The sequence below is a fragment of the Eumetopias jubatus genome, unplaced genomic scaffold, assembly GCF_037043125.1.
Source record: "Eumetopias jubatus isolate StellerSeaLion01/CBP00866 unplaced genomic scaffold, mEumJub1_p1.0 scaffold_2, whole genome shotgun sequence".
NCBI classification, from domain to species: Eukaryota; Metazoa; Chordata; class Mammalia; order Carnivora; family Otariidae; genus Eumetopias; species Eumetopias jubatus.
This window is the reverse complement of record NW_028274808.1, coordinates 60,465,150-60,482,124: the sequence shown is the minus strand read 5'-3', so window position 1 is coordinate 60,482,124 and position 16,975 is coordinate 60,465,150. Positions and strand designations below refer to the sequence as shown.

Here is a 16,975-nt window from a genome sequence, read left to right as displayed (position 1 = left end):
GTGAGCACTGTGAATTGTGCAACACTGTTGAATCACAGATCTGTACCTCTGAAACAAATAATGCAATATATGTTAAGAAAAAAAGAAGAAGAAGAAGATAGCAGGAGGGAAGAATGAAGGGGGGGAAAATCAGAGGGGGAGACGAACCGTGAGAGACAATGGACTCTGAAAAACAAACTGAGGGTTCTAGAGGGGAGAGGGGTGGGGGGATGGGTTAGCCTGGTGTTGGGAATTAAAGAGGGCACATTCTGCATGGAGCACTGGCTGTTATACATAAACAATGAATCATGGACAACGACATTAAAAACCAGTAATGCGATGTATGGTGATTAACATAACAATAAAAAAATTTAAAGAAAGAAAAAAAGACCTGAGAAGTAATGTTCAAATTACATTTCATCTTCCTAAATTTATAACCTGCTTGTTCTGTTTGCTTGTTTTAGTCTGTTTACCTTTTTTGTTTGCTTGTTTCTATTTTGTTTTTGAATTACTTCCTAGTAAAATTCATCAAACTAATGCTAGCTAGAAGTATGAAGCATTTTTAAACTGGCAATAGAGAAAACATGTCTAATTTTAGCCATCAATGTACCTGGTACTAAGTAAATAGGAAGTAACCCTTAAAAGATAGTTGGTTCAGAGGAGAGTTCAAGATGGCGGAGGAGTAGGAGATCTAAATTTCATCTGGTCCCAGGAATTCAGCTTTATAGTTTTCTGCAAGAATGACAAGACGGAAAAATTCACCTCAAAAAAGAGGACAAGAGGCAGTACCAATTGCCAGGGACCTAATCAATATGGACATTAGTAAGATGTCAGAACTAGAGTTCAGAATAACGAATATAAAAATACTAGCTGGACATATAAAAAGCATGAAGACACTAGAGAATCCCTTTCTGGAGAAATAAAAGAACTAAAATCTAACCAAGTTGAAATCAAAAAAGCTATTAATGAGGTGCAATAAAAAATGGAGGCTCTAAGTGCTAGGATAATGAGGCAGAAGAGAGAATTAGTGATATAGAAGACCAAATGATGGAGGGAAAAGAAGCTGAGAAAAAAGAGAGATAAACAACTACTAGATCATGAGGGCAGAATTTGAGAGATAAGCGATACCATAAGACAAAACAATATTAGAATAATTGGGATCCCAGAAGAAGTAGAAAGAGAGGGGCAGAAGGTATATTGGGGCAAATTATAGCAGAGAACTTCTCTAATTTGGGGAAGGAAACAGGCATCAAAATCCAGGAGGTACAGAGAATCTCCACTCAAAATCAATGAAAATAGGTCAACACCCTGACATCTAATAGTAAAACTTAAAATCTCAGAGACAAAGAGAAAATCCTGAAAGCATCTTGGGACAAGAGGTGTGTAACCTACAATGGTAGAAACATTAGATTGGCAGCAGACCTATACAAGAGACCTGGCAGGACAGAAAGGACTGGCAGGATATATTCAGAGCACTCAATGAGAAAAATATGCAGCCAAGAATACTATATCCCGCTAGGCTATCATTGAAAATAGAAGGAGAGATAAAAAGCTTCCAGGACAAACAAAAACTAAAAGAATTTGCAATAACCAAATCAGCCCTACAGAAAATATTGAAAGGGGGCCTCTAAGCAAAGAAAGAGCCTAGAAGTAACATAGACCAGAAAGGAACAGAGACAATATGCAGTAACAGTCACCTTACAAGAAATAAAATGACACTAAATTCATATCTTTCCATAGTTACCCTGAATGTAAATGGGCTAAATGCCCTAATCAAAAGACACAAGGTATCAGATTGATTTAAAAAAAAAAAAAAACCATCGATATGCTGTCTGCAAGAGACTCATTTTAGACCCAAAGACACCTCCAGATTGAAAGTGAGGGGGTGGAAGTCCATTTACCATGCTAATGGACATCAAAAGAAAGCTGGGGTGGCAATCCTTATGTCAGACAAATTAGATTTTAAACTAAAGACTGTAATAAGAGATGAGGAAAGACACTATACCCTACTTAAAAGGTCTATCCAACAAGACGATCTAACAGTTGTAAATATCAATGCCCTTAACCAGGGAGCAGCCAATTGTATAAGCCAATTAATAACAAAAGCAAAGAAACACATTGACAACAATACAATAATAGTGGGGGACTTGTTAAAGTCCCCTCACTGAAATGGACAGATCATCTAACCAAAGATCAACAAGGAAATAAAGACTTTAAATGACACACTGGACCAAATGGACTCCACAGATATATTCAGAACATTCGATCCCAAAGCAACAGAATACACATTCTTCTCTAGTGCCCATGGAATGTTCTCCAGAATAGCTAAATCCTAGGTCACAAATCAGGTCTCAACCAGTACCAAAAGATTGGGATCATTCCCTGCATATTTTCGGACCACAATGCTTTGAAACTGGAACCAGTCACAAGATGAAAGTTGGAAAGAACTCAGATACATCGAGGCTAAAGAGCATCCTACTAAAGAATGAAAGGGTAAACCAGGAAATTAAAGGAGAATTAAAAAAAATTCATGGAAACAAACAAAAATGAAAACTCAACTGTTCAAAATCTTTGGGATGCAGCAAAGGCAGTCCTAAGAGGAAAGTATAAAGCAATAAAAGGCTTTCTCAAGAAACAAGAAAGGTCTCAAATACACAACCTAACCCTATGCCTAAAAGAGCTGGAGAAAGAACAGTAAATAAAGCCTAAACCCAGCAGGAGAAGAGAAATAATAAAGATCAGAGCAGAAATCAGTGAAATAGATACCAAAAGAACAGTAGAACCAATCAACAAAACTAGCTGCTGATTCTTCAAAAGAATTAATAAGATTGATAAACCCCTGGCCAGACTTATCAAAAAGAAAAGAGAAAGGACTCAAACAAATAAAATCGTGAATGAAAGAGAAGAGATAACAACCAACACCAAAGAAATACAAGCAATTATAAGAACATATTATGAACAACTATATGCCAACAAATTAGACAATCTGGAAGAAATGAATGCATTGCTAGAGACATATAAATCATCAAAACTGAACCAGAAAGAAATAGAATACATGAACAGACCCAGAACCAGCAAGGAAATTGAAGAAGTAATCAAAAATCTCCCAACAAACAAGAGCCCATGGTCAGATGGCTTCCCAGGGGAATTCTACCAAACATTTAAAGAAGTAATATGTTTTCTTCTGAAACTGTTCCAAAAAATAGAAATGGAAGGAAAACTTTCAAACTTGTTCTATGAGGTCAGCCTTACCTTGATCCCAAAACCAGACAAAGACCCAATCAAAAAGAGAATTCCAGACTCATATCCCTAGTGAACATGGATGCAAAAATTCTAACCAAAATTCTAGCCAATAGGATCCAACAGTACATTAAAAGGATTATTCACCATGACCAAGTGGGATTTATTCCTGGGCTGCAAGGTTGGTTCAACATCCACAAATCAATCAGTGTGATACACTACATAAATAAAAGAAAGGATAAGAACCATATGATTCTCTCAATACATGCAGAAAAAGCATTTGACAAAGTACAGCATCCTTTCTTGATTAAAACTCTCCACAGTGCAGGGATATAGGATACATACCTCAATATCATAAAAGCCATCTATGAAAAACCCACAGCGAATATCATTCTCAATGGGGAAAAACTGAGAGCTTTCCCCCTAAGGTCAAGAACACGGCAGGGATGTCCCTATTACCACTGCTATTCAACATAGTACTAGAAGTAACATAGACCAGAAGTCCTAGCCTCAGCAATCAGAGAACACAAAGAAATAAAAGGCATCCAGATTGGCAAGAAGAAGTCAAACTCTCACTCTTTGCAGATGATATGATACTTTATGTGGAAAACCGAAAAGACTCCACACCAAAACTGCTAGAACTCATACAGGAATTCAGTAAAGTGGAAGGATATAAAATCAATACACACAGATCAGTTGCATTTCTATACACCAACGAGACAGAAAAAGAAATTAAGGAGTCAATCCCATTTACAATTGCACCCCAAACAACAGGATACCTAGGAATAAATCTAAGCAAAGAGGCAAAGGATCTGTACCTAGGAAACTATAGAATACTCATGAAAGAAATTGAGGAAGATACAGAGAAATGGGAAAACATCCCCTGCTCATGGATTGGAAGAAAAAATACTGTGAAAATGTTTATGCTACCTAGAGCAATCTACACATTCATAGCAAGCCCTATCAAAATACCAACTTTTTTTCAAAGAAATGGAACAAATAATCCTAAAATTTGTATGGAACCAAAAAAGACCCCGAATAGCTAGAGGAATATTGAAAAAGAAAACCAAAGCTGGTGGCATCACAATTCCAGACTTCAAGTTCTATTACAGGGCTGTAGTCATCAAGACAGTATGGTACTGGCACAAAAACAGACACATAGATCAGTGGAACAGAATAGAGAGCCCAGAAATGGACCTTCAACTCTCTGGCCAACTAATCTTCAACAAAACAGGAAAGACTACCCAATGGAAAAAAGACAGTCTCTTCAACAAATGGTGCTGGGAAAACTGGACAACAACATGCAAAAGAATGAAACTGGGGGACTGTCTTACACCATACACAAAAATAAATTCAAAATGGATGAAAGACCTAAATGGGAGACAGGAATCCATCAAAATCCTAGGGGAGAACACAGGCAGCAACCTCTCTGATGTCAGCCCATAGTAGCTTCTTACTAAACACATTGCCAGAGGCAAGGGAAACAAAAGCAAAAATGAACTATTGGGATTTCATCAAGATAAAAAGTTTCTGCACAGCAAAGGAAATAATCAACAAAACTCCCCATGGACTGGGAGAAGATATTTGCAAATGACATAACTTATAAAGGGTTAGTATTCAAAATCAATAAAGAACTTGTCAAACTCAACACCCAAAAAACAAACAAACAAGTCAAGAAATGGGCAGAAGACATGAACAGACATTTCTGCAAAGAATCCATACAAATGGTTAACAGACACATGAAAAAAATGCTCAACATCACTCAGCATCAGGGAAATATAAATGAAAACCACAATGAGATACTAGCTCACACCTGTCAGAATGGCTAAAATTAACAACACAGTAAACAACATATGTTGTCAAGGATGCAGAAAAAGGGGAAACCTCTTTTACTGTTGGTGGGAATGCAAACTGGTGCAGCCACTCTGGAAAACAGTGTGGAGATTCCTCAAAAAGTTAAAAACAGAGCTACCCTACAGCCTAGCAATTGCACTACTAGGTATTTACCCAAAGGATACAAAAATAGGTTTAAAGGAGTATGTGCATCCTGATGTTCGTAGCAGCATTATCAACAATAGCCAAACTACGGAAACAGATCAAATGTTCATCAACTGAAGAACAGATAAAAAAGATGTGGTATATATATCCAATGGAATATTAGCCATCAAAAAGAATGGAATCTTGCCACTCACAACTACATGGGTAGAACTAGAGTGTGTTATGCTAAACAAAATAAGTCAGTCAGAGAAAGACAAATACCATACGATTTCACTCATATGTGGAATTTAAGAAACGATACAGATGAACATATGGGAGGAGGACCAAAAAAAAGAGAGAGAGAGAGAAACAAACCACAAGAGACTCTTAAAGATAGAGAAAAAACTGAGGCTTAATGAAGTGAGGTGAGTAGGGAATGGACTAGATGGTTGATGGATATTAAAAAGGGCACTTGCTGTGATGAGCACTGTGTGTTATATGTAAGTGATGAAGCACTGGATTCTCCTCCTGAAACGAATATTGCACTGCATTTTAACTAACTAGAATTTAAATAAAAATTTGAAGAAATTTTTTAATTAAATTTAAAAAATAGAGAAACTTTGACTCGATGCTTTAAAAAAGTTCAAGCTTTAACTTTTAAACATTAGCACATCCAGGTGAACAAAGCCCCCGAGATACAGCGTAGAACGTACAGGGCTCATGGTCGGATTAACCCATACACGAGCTCTCCTTGCCACATTGAGATGATCCTTACTGAAAAAGAGCAGATTGTTCCTAAACCAGAAGAGGAGGTTGCACAGAAGAAGAAGATATCACAGAAGAAATTGAAGAAACAAAAACTTATGGCCCGGGAGTAAATTCTGCAGAATAAATGCAAATAAAAATAAAAAGAGAAAAAATTAATAACATATTTTAGATGGCACAGTATGTGCATATTGACATTTCCATTAAAACAACAATCTAATTTGTGGAAAAATGAAATGAATTTGCATAACAAATGTATGTTGTGGTTGATGCATTCAAAAGGACTTAAGCTTATTTCATTAAAAAATATTCTCTCACACAATACATTGGGAATATGAAATCATTACAGTTTGAAACCATCACCACTAAAGGAAGCTACTTACTCATGTTAAAATGTCAGATAAGGAAAGCATTCTACTTTGTATAGAAAATATAATTATTTGAACATTGACCAAACTATTAAATAAGAAAAATCATATAAATAATCCATTCAAATGTATTTGTCAAGGAAATTGTGAATTTAATTTATCCTCACATTAAAACCTTCAAGTGCATAATGAAGTGCCATAATATGTGTTAATATCTATTACATGTGTATGTCTTCTAAGTAACCTGATCATTCAAGGTGTTATGACAGTAATCTCTTGTAAAAACTCTACACACCACTAGTCCTTTTGACAGTGCTTTGGTAAATAAATTGCAGACAGTTTCTACCATTTGACTAACAAGAAACTTAAATCATTAAAGACATAATCTGCTATTCAGTAATTATTGACTAGACTGTAAAAAATTGTTTAAAGTAAACCAATGTCTGTAACAATTTACGTGCAAAAAAGTACAGTACCAATTTTATATAACTCTTTCTTAATAAAAGAATTACAGTTGACCTTTGAACAACATAGGTTTGAACTATGCAGGTTCACTTCTATGCAGATTTTTTTTCAATAAATACAGTACGGTACTGTAAATGTATTATCTCTTCCTTATGATTTTCTTAATAACATTTTTTCTCCAGCTTACTTTATTATGAGAATACATTTTTTAGTATATTTAACATACAAAATATGTTAATCAATTGTTTATGTTATCAGTAAGGCTTCCGGTCAACGGTAGGCTATTAGCAGTTAAGGTTTGGGGGAGTCAAAACTTATATTCAGATTTTTGACTGTGACAGTGCCCCAACCCTGGGTTCAAGGGTCAACTGTACTTTGTATCTAAATGGTTCCTGCTGGTCCATTTTAAAGTTTTTCCTAATGTATAATATATCACACAATGTTTATTGATGTGACGGCTAGAAACTATAAACAACAATCTATGCCACATAAATGTGATATACAGCTGTACAGGTGAAATCAGATGCTTTTTATTAAAAAATTGAATTAGCTATCCAATGATAGATGCATTACTTAATTTCACTAAGCCCCAGTTTCCTCATCTCTAAAGTGAGAGGACTGGGTCATACAATACAGATGATCCTTCCCAACATAAGCATTCTGAATCTCTTCCCTCAGTGCATCTTTAAGGCTTGCAATTAAGGGTTCCCCTAGGGAAAGAGAGAGGAAGAAACACCCTGAGTCCCTTCTGGGTGAAGAGAAAAGTTCTGATTTAGCCAAGAGCTTCTTGACTACTTTATACAGTTGCAGGGAAGGAAGAAGCCTATAGTCATCAGTGGCTATTCCACAGAGCATTTATCCGACCACAGCACAATTGAGAATAGCTTCCTCTCCCTCTCCTTCCCTCTCTCTCGTGAACTTGTCCATGCTCTCTCTCTCTTTTTTTAAGATTTTATTTATTTGAGAGAGAGATAGCAAGAGAGAGCATGAGCAGGGACGGGGGAGAGGGAGAAGCAGGCTCCCAGTTGAGCAGGCACCATCCCAGGACCCTGAGATCATGCCCTGAGATGAAGGCCGACACTTAACCAACTGAGCCACTCAAAAGTGTCAAATCCTGTCTTTTAATAACTGCTGGACCTAGAGAGTTTTAAGCAATAAAATGAATAAAAATCAAGTGCGAACAGTACCAATTATTGATCATTGTTTACATCCAGACAATATATTAGATGCTTTACATACATCATTTCACTTAATGCTTAGAACAGTAGCAGTTAAGAAGGTGGGCTCTTGAGTTAGAGGAGTAATACCCGCTTTTGCAAATAAAAATATAGAAGACCCAGTTTGGGATATATATTATTGCATGACACAAACTTATATTTTAAAAATTAATTGTTTATCTGAAATTCAAATTTAACTTGCCTGTGCTTGATTTAGGAAGTTGGAAAGTTACATCTCCAAGCCTATTTGCTTTATACATATAATGAGGATACTAATAAGTCTCACCTCCTGTGGCTATTATATGATTTAAGCAAATTAATCCACATAAAATGATACCATAATGGCAGGAGTTATTATTAATTATAAGGATTAATATAAAGTATGGGCTGAACTGACATTTTTTAAGAAGATCTTCTTTCCATGTTTTACTCTTTTAATATTTACTTTCCCGTGACCATAATCAAGAGATAAATGTCTTTCATCTTCCCTCCAATCAAAAATGTTCATTCTCTGGCCCTAATTCACAACATGGTTGTGTCCCAATTTGCTGATTATTTAATTTGTGCATGTTCCTTGGAGAAAGAGTATTATATTAAAATCCTTGCTCTTCCACTGACATTTGGGTATAATTTGTTTTCCTGGAAACTTGATTTCTTACATGTAATATCAGGGTATCAGAACCTACCTCAAAGAATTGTGAGAAATAAATAAGAATTTATACATATATAATATATTAATATAATACTATATATTATTTTATATTATAATAAATGATAATTTATAAAAAATGATAAATCATATTTAATAAAACTTTATAATTTACATATCAATTATTATGATGATTCCATAAATGTGTAAAAATTATATAAATATATATATATATGGTTGTGGTCACTGCATTTTGTTGCAGTTAGTTCAGCATGTGCCTGAGTCCCTTGAGATACTGATTATTAACCACCTTCAGAGCAGAGCAAGTGCTATTCTCTTCAGAAGCTCCATGGGTACTTAACAAGATACTTAGCTCATGATTGATCTTGAAGAACTGTTTCCTGAATTGAATTTCAAACTGAATCCATCCACCAAGACCTATCACATACACAAATAGCCGTGATGTTATTACTGGATTAAACAAGAGAAAATCTTATTCTTTAGACATCAAAAAGTTTCCCAAAGTCATACAGGACAGAAGAATAAGAATTATGTGGCCAATACCAATTCTTTTGACCTTTTATTTCAAAAACATTTCTAAAACTACCATACTTATATACCCGGTTTTGAACAGTATTCTATCCATAATTTGAAGCAGGCATCTAATCCTACCATTTCTGCAGTAAATTTTGTAGATTTAACAAAACGTGTTTGGAGAAAATCTTCTAGTCTTTTTATTCCACAACTATGATTTTCTTTAATTTCCTTTTTAATATACAGGGACAAATTTCTTCTTCTCTTTTCTCTAGTTTAGCTGTCTCCTTTGATTTTCTTCAATAAGTCCTTCTGCATTTGCCTTCTATGAGACAAAGAAATAGAACAAAAATTAACAATGAAACAAATGTTTTTAGGATAATACATTTGATATTTTTGAGAGAAATCTTGAATATCTCAGACCATTAGTTTACCATTTAGGACATTCAAGTAGCACATCAAATTGGATCTTGAGGTTCCTAAATAAAGTGCAAATGTCTATACTTTATGGAAGTATGATAATTTGTCATTCCCTTGTCTGTCTCTTCAGCTATTATTTCCTTAATCCCTTATGCTGAAAATCAGTGTTCTGGCATTCCAAGTCTGTGCGGTTGAGTTTAAGAAAAAAAGTCTATTTCAAACTAATATTCAATTGAGATAGATATCATTTATAAGACTAGACAAATTGTGGTATAATCACAAAAACTGCCCAGGCCTGTTGCATGCTGCACTTCATAGAAGAAGAAATGAAGCTTTTGCCCAGCGATTCCCAAAAGAAATCTAATCAGTCTGAATGGGTTACAGTAGAAGCAGTCCTTTGGTCTAATATCTTAATATCTAGATTACCATATGCAATAGAGAATGCTGCCATAGACAATCTGTGACAAACTTTTCTTTCCAGAACTCAGGGCATGTCCTTCTTCAGATCTCCTTCACCCTCTACCTCCTCTATATGGAAACAATAGGATGAAGGACTCCTGAGTACCAATGAAGTAATGTTAGCTCCTGAGGAGGAGCACATACCTAACCAGGGGTAAAAGGATATCTTTGGAAAGTGTGGTAGCACCCAGAAACATGTTCTTCCTTAAGCACAAAAGAGAATGGAGACTAAGGAAAGATTTTCATCCTATATGACAAAGAATATTATGTTTTAAATATGTGTAGCTGCAAGGGGCGCCTGGGTGGCTCAGTCGTTAAACGTCTGCCTTCGGCTCAGGTCATGATCCCGGGGTCCTGAGATCCGGGAGCCCCTCATCGGGCTCCCTGCTCAGCACGAAGCCTGCTTCTCCCTCTCCCACTCTCCCTGCTTGTGTTCCCTCTCTCGCTGTCTCTCTCTCTGTCAAATAAATAAATAAAAACCTTTAAAAAAATGTGTAGCTGCAAGCAATGAATAAGCAAAAAGAAAATACTACAGCAATAGTAGATAAAGGACATGAAAGGAAAATTAATAAGGAAGAGACACAAAAGAACTCCAAATTTTGAAAAGATACTCATGTCACTGGTGTTCAAGAGATTAAAATCCCTGAGAGGATTCCAGGAAGAAAAAGCAGGGGCTCTCATATACTCGTGATGGTAATTATAGCTGAATGGTCAAAAGGGCAGGTTCTCGAGTCCAGCCTGGGTCAGTGACTCACTATGTAACTTAGCACAGTGTTTTTCACATAAGAGTTGGATAAATTGATAACATTATTTTTTGAAAGATTTTATTTATTTATTTGACAGAGAGAGACACAGCGAGAGAGGGAACACAAGCAGGGGGAGTGGGAGAGGGAGAAGCAGGCTTCCCATGGAGCAGGGAGCCAGAGGCGGGGCTCGATCCAAGGACCCTGGGATCATGACCTGAGCCGAAGGCAGATGCTTAACGACTGAGCCACTCAGGTGCTCCAATTGATAACATTATTATTATTACATGTATTAGTATTAAAATAAGCATAAAAATTGTTATAGTCTTTTAAATAAGAACGTATCAGTATATATGAGAAATCTTAAAATTTTTCATAGTCTTTGACCCAGGAATTACTTCTTTAAGTAATTAGAAAAAGGTAGAAAGATTCATAGCACAGGCTATCACAGTAAAGTAATGAAAATATAATAAACAATAATATAAATAAATACATTATAGAAAATAATGCAAATACTAAAAGGAAAATTTTATTTCTAGCTCATTGAAACAGAAGGCTCTCCAAAATACATTGTGTAAGAGGGAAAATAATAAAACCGCATGTACATTTTAAAATTTTGTGTATATTTATAAATATGTACAGATTGAAATATTTGGAAGGACAGTCACCCGAAAGTTGATAGATGTAACTTTGGAGGGAGTTAAAATTTTAATGATTTCTCACTTTTTTGATACTTTTCCAGATAACCTAAATTTACTAGATGTGTTTGGCCTGTATAATCTTTTTTTTAAAGCTATTTAAAAATTTGGGAAACAATGTGCTATTATGGAAGTATAGTTAATAACACAGAAAAATGCCCATTGTATGTTGATAGGTGGGGAAATATGTTAAAAATATAGAAAGGGGTTTTTCTTGTAAAAAAATACACCATATGAATAAAAATGACTGAAAGGTTATATGTCAAAATGATAATAGTGGTTATCTGTAAGATAGCTTCTTTTCTTATCTATTTTGCCATATTTCAAAAGGAAATAAGCAAATAATAGCATGGCCATAGTACAAATTATACAGCTACAAAATTGTGTTTCAAAAAATTTTTAATAATATGAAAGGGAAAATGAGTACAAAGAAATGCACATGCTAACAGCACTTAACTCTGTATGAAGATCCTATTAGGATGTTTTGCTCCATTACACGTTTCTTCATTTTACAATTATTCTAAAAGGAGAATAAATTATTTTATCTTTTGTAATTCATGGTTAGTATTTAGAGTATGCTTGATTTGCAGCTATTTCTTTTTTTTAGAAAAATGAGTTTTTTCTTCTCTAATAACACAAGATTATCAATCTGTACAATGCTGGATATTGTTAATGAGGATCTCACATGGAAGGAGTAGAGCCTTAGGACCCCCACATGACAAAGTCATCAAAATGATGTAATTTCTGTATTTCTCTTCTTTCTTTGGCATGTTTGGATTTAGCAGTAGGAAATAAATTATTAAAATATGCTGACAATGTTATTTATGAGTCTCATTAGTGAAAAAGGCTTTGACAGATACCCTTACAACTCACATTAATCTAATTTTAAACATGTTAGAGATGGAGATATAGGAACTCAAATTATTTGAGCCATATTTAAATATCTTGGAGGGATCTAAATCAGCATCTGGTATTTGCATTTTCACTTTCTTACAATCTACTAGGCATTATGGGTATATCCCATAGAATAAGTTGATGGTGAGCTTATGCCCTTCTTTCCTTCTGGGCCATCAAAACCACAAGAGAAAACACCAGCTCTTTGGCATTGTTGATGGCAATAGCACAAGCTCAAGAACAAAGCATGTGAACACTCCATAAGAGCATTGGATTTGGAAACAGAGTCTCTGAAAACTACCCCAGAATTAAGTCAGAAATAACTGGCTAAAACAATTTAATCAAATTCCAGGTGATATCATAGAGTAGGCTTGGAAACAAGATATTATCAATTTTCAGACTACTCTTAGTCTGCAGCAGTACTACATACACCTAAAAGGAGTGTATCCTTTTTCCATACTGAGGCCAAAGCAAATCTAAAATGTAAACCTGATCATGTCTCTCATGTGGTTTGAACATTTCAATGGCTTCCTGTTGCTCTTTTATTATTCAAAATCTTCATTAAGGCCTACAGAAGTCTGCAAGATCCAGACTCATCTCACATCACTCTCTGTACTCCAAGCTCATTGGCCACTTCCTGTCATGGCATCCCTCTACTGACTACATCCTCCCTCACCCCCACTACCACACACCCAGCTAATTGCTTTCATCTTTCAGATTTGGCTTGGAAAAATTCCCCAACCCTTGTAGTGTACCCTCTTCATACCCTTTAGCTAATTGTAGTATTCGTAATTTTAAAGAAGGATCTCTGTAATGGTTTGTCTAATATCTGCCTTGCTAGACTGTGAAGCATTACAAAAACAGAAATATCTTTCACGTTCCCTGTTGTATTCCCAGAACCTGACACAGAGCTGTGCACATAGTAGGTCTCAATTCATAGGATAGATGTTGAATGAGTGTGTCAGAGATCTGCAATACCAATCTGGCTGCCACTTCCTAAACTATAAGAAATCCTAATTGTGTGCAACTGATTTTTAATTTTTCCTACACTGATTTTCCTGTACCAGTTTGAAATCCAAGAAGAGAACAAGATTACAAAACTACACTGGCCCATAATATCTTATTGCCAAAATAATTAGTAGGTTATTTGAACATTTAAACCTTATTTCACTTAATAAATACAATTACTAAATAATATTTTAGAGCAAATAACTAATGTAGTTAGTAATTTTGGAAACAATGACAATATAACATGATTAATGAAGGCATTGGGCCTTACAAGATAATACAACAGGAATTTTTAACCAAGAGGAACAAAGAACTAAAGAAACTTTAATAATAATATGTAAATATGTTGTAGCAACCTAAGAAAAATAAAAAGCTAAAGATCCTGTCTAGACAAAACAGCTTTTTACCCCAACAGATCAATTGAAATATCATTTTTCATACTATAGAAACTAGTTTCTTTCCAGTTCTGCTGCGAAATGTTGGGAGTTTGTATGGTGGCAGAGAGAGTAAAGAAGAGTTTGAATTAGACTTCATTCATCTCAGATGAGTCTTTTATTTTTCTGATATGTATGATATAATTCTTTAATAAACAAGAATGTTGAAAGTGTTTACTAGATATTAGTTATATTTACCATTACTATTGCACCTAGTCCTTTCAAAATCATCACTGAGGGGTCTAAAAGGATGCCAATGTGTGAGTTCATCACGTTCGCTCCTCTTAAAAAGAGATAAAATAGCTGGATCATCACTGGGGAAAAAAAAAAACGAAAGGCATACAGTATAATATGCATGATTTTTTTTAATTTCTACTTTAAAAAGTTCTAGCCATGAACTTATTTAATGGGTCTCTATCCTTAATTTTATAACTATGAATAAGCAAAATAGGTTTTAAAAAACTTAATGTATTTCTTGAAGAAATAGTTAAGAAGGGGGCAGGAATATCTGTAAAATTGTCTCTATGGTGATAAAAAGAACATGCTAAGAATTTATGTGTATATGAGATTGAATGAAGTACCAAATAATGTTGAAGGAGATATAGCCTCACTGATAAAACATGATATTTCTGAAATTGAAAGACCCTCTGGATTATCTTAGCTTGTTTGTTTGTGGGGGTATGTGTGAATCTGTAAAACATTTCAAACATGGAGAAAAGATTAGAGAAAAAAGACACCTGTGAACGTATTATTCATTCATTCCAAACTATTCGCTGAATGCCTGCTATGTGCCAGGCAGTCTTCCAGATTCTGAGACTGCATCAGTGAATAACACAGACTTAAAAAATTCAAAAAACCATGTCTATGAGTTTATATACTAACAGAAGTTTACAGAAAATAAAGAAATATAAAGACAAAATATATAATATGCCAGATGATTAAAAAAACGATGAAGGTGGGCGCCTGGGTGGCTCAGTTGGTTAGGCGACTGCCTTCAGCTCAGGTCGTGATCCCGGAGTCCTGGGATCGAGTCCCGCAGCGGGCTACTGGCGGGGAGCCTGCCTCTCCCTCTGACCCTCTCCCCTCTCATACTGTTTCTCTCTCTCTCTCTCTCTCTCAAATAAATAGGTGGAATCTTAAAAAAAAAAAAAAAGCATGAAGGAAAAAAACAAAGCAGGGAGACAGAATAGTGAGTTCTGGGAGCTAGAGATGGTGTGATTCTAAGCAAGATGGTTAGGAAAAGCCTTGCTGAGAAGGTATTTGAGCAATGGGTTAAAGGTTGTTTGAGTCAGAAAAAATTGACCAAATAGAACAGCAAGAAGGTTGAGAGGTGGGAGAGCAACTGTTGTTTTCAAGAAACACAGTGGCCAAGACATGGAAATAACTGAAATGTCCATCAATAGATGAATGAATAAAGAAAATGTGGTGCACATATACAGTAGAATATTACTCAGTCATAAAAAAGAAGGAAATCCTGCTATTTATGACAACATGGTTAGACCTTGAGGGTATTAAGCTAAGTGCAAAGAGCCAGACCAAGAAAAAAAAAAAAACCTAAACAAAAAGCAAGCTTATAGAAACAGAGTAGTTTGGTGGTTGCCAGGGGCTAAGGGATGGAGAAAGTGGAAAGATGTTGGTCAAAGGATACAAACTTCCCGTTTTAAGATGAATAAGTCCTGTAGATCTAATATATGTCATGCTAACTACAGTTAACAATACTGTTTTATATACTTGAAAGTTGCTAAAAGTGTAGGTCTTTTTTTTTTAAAGATTTTATTTATTTGAGAGAGAGAGAATGAGAGAGAGAGAGAGAGGATGGTAGGGTCAGAGGGAGAAGCAGAGTCCCCGCTGAGCAGGGAGCCCATGCGGGACTCAATCCGGGGACTCCAGGATCATGACCTGAGCCAAAGGCAGCCGCTCAACCAACTGAGCCACCCAGGCGCCCCAAAAGAGTAGGTCTTAAGTGTTCTTACAACAAAAGGCAATTATGTAAGGTGATGGATGTGTTAATCTAACCTAATTATACTGATCATTTTGCAATATATACATGTATCACAACATCATACTTTATACCTAAAACTTACACAATGTTATATGTCAATTATATCTTAAGAAGTCGGGTGGGGGCGGGGGGTAGGAGGGGTTGTGAGTAGAAACAGAAAGGAGGACAACATGGACAGGGCCAGAGACCTTGGGAGGGATTAGTAGGAAATGAGGTCAAAGAGATAAGAAAGAGGGACTCCCGGATGGCTCAGTCGGTTAAGGGTCTGCCTTTGGATCAAGTGATGATCCTCGGGTCCTGAGATCGAGTTCCACATCGGGCTCCTTGCTCAGCAGGGAGCCTGCTTCTCCCTCTGCCTACCGCTCCCCCTGCTTGTGCTCGCTCTCTCTCTCCGACAAATGAGTAAAATCTTAAGAAAAAAGAAGTGAGGGAGTAGTTTTTGGAGGATAGAGAGCAGTAGATCCCAATAGTCCTTTTAATCTGAGCGAGTTGAAACTCCTTGGAAGGCTTTGAGCAAATAGAGAAATAATCTGATTTTCCCCCCATAACATCACTCTGGCTGCTGTGTTGAGAACATAGTGAAAGAGGCAAAGGCAGGAGTAAGAGACCGGTAAGGGGCTATTGCAATAATCAGGAGGTGATGGTAGATTGTACAGGATAGGCAGGACGGGCAGAAGCAAGAAAAGGAAATAGTCTCCATGGATTTTGAAGGAGGAGAAATGAGGTGGACTGATAGACTGAATGGGATATGAGAAATACAAAAAGAAGTCAAGGATGATTCCAAGAATTCCGGCCTGAGAAACTGGAAAAAAAGAGAAGATGGAGACAGAAAACACTGAGGGAAGACCAGATTCCCGTGAGATCAAGAGTTGGCATTTCCATAGAGTTTGGGATGTCTATGAGACATCCAATTAGAATCAGGGAGTTTAGAGACTTGAATCAAGGTACAATTTTGGGAATTTAGAGGCAAAATGCTAGAGATATGAATTCAAGACTTGCTGATATTATAGCAAAAAAAAAAAATGATATTTAAAACCATGACACTAGGTGACCAAAGGAATGACCACTTACTTAGTCAAATGTTAATGGTTTTCTAGGTTTGCTTCAGATCTTATTTGTTTTT

The 16,975-nt window shown here is 35.9% G+C and overlaps 1 pseudogene; it reads right to left on the bottom strand.

Moving 5' to 3' along the window:
- The window catches only part of LOC148164839 (putative ATP-dependent RNA helicase DDX60), a 107,237-nt pseudogene that overhangs the window by 66,870 nt on the left and 23,392 nt on the right, over positions 1-16,975 (bottom strand).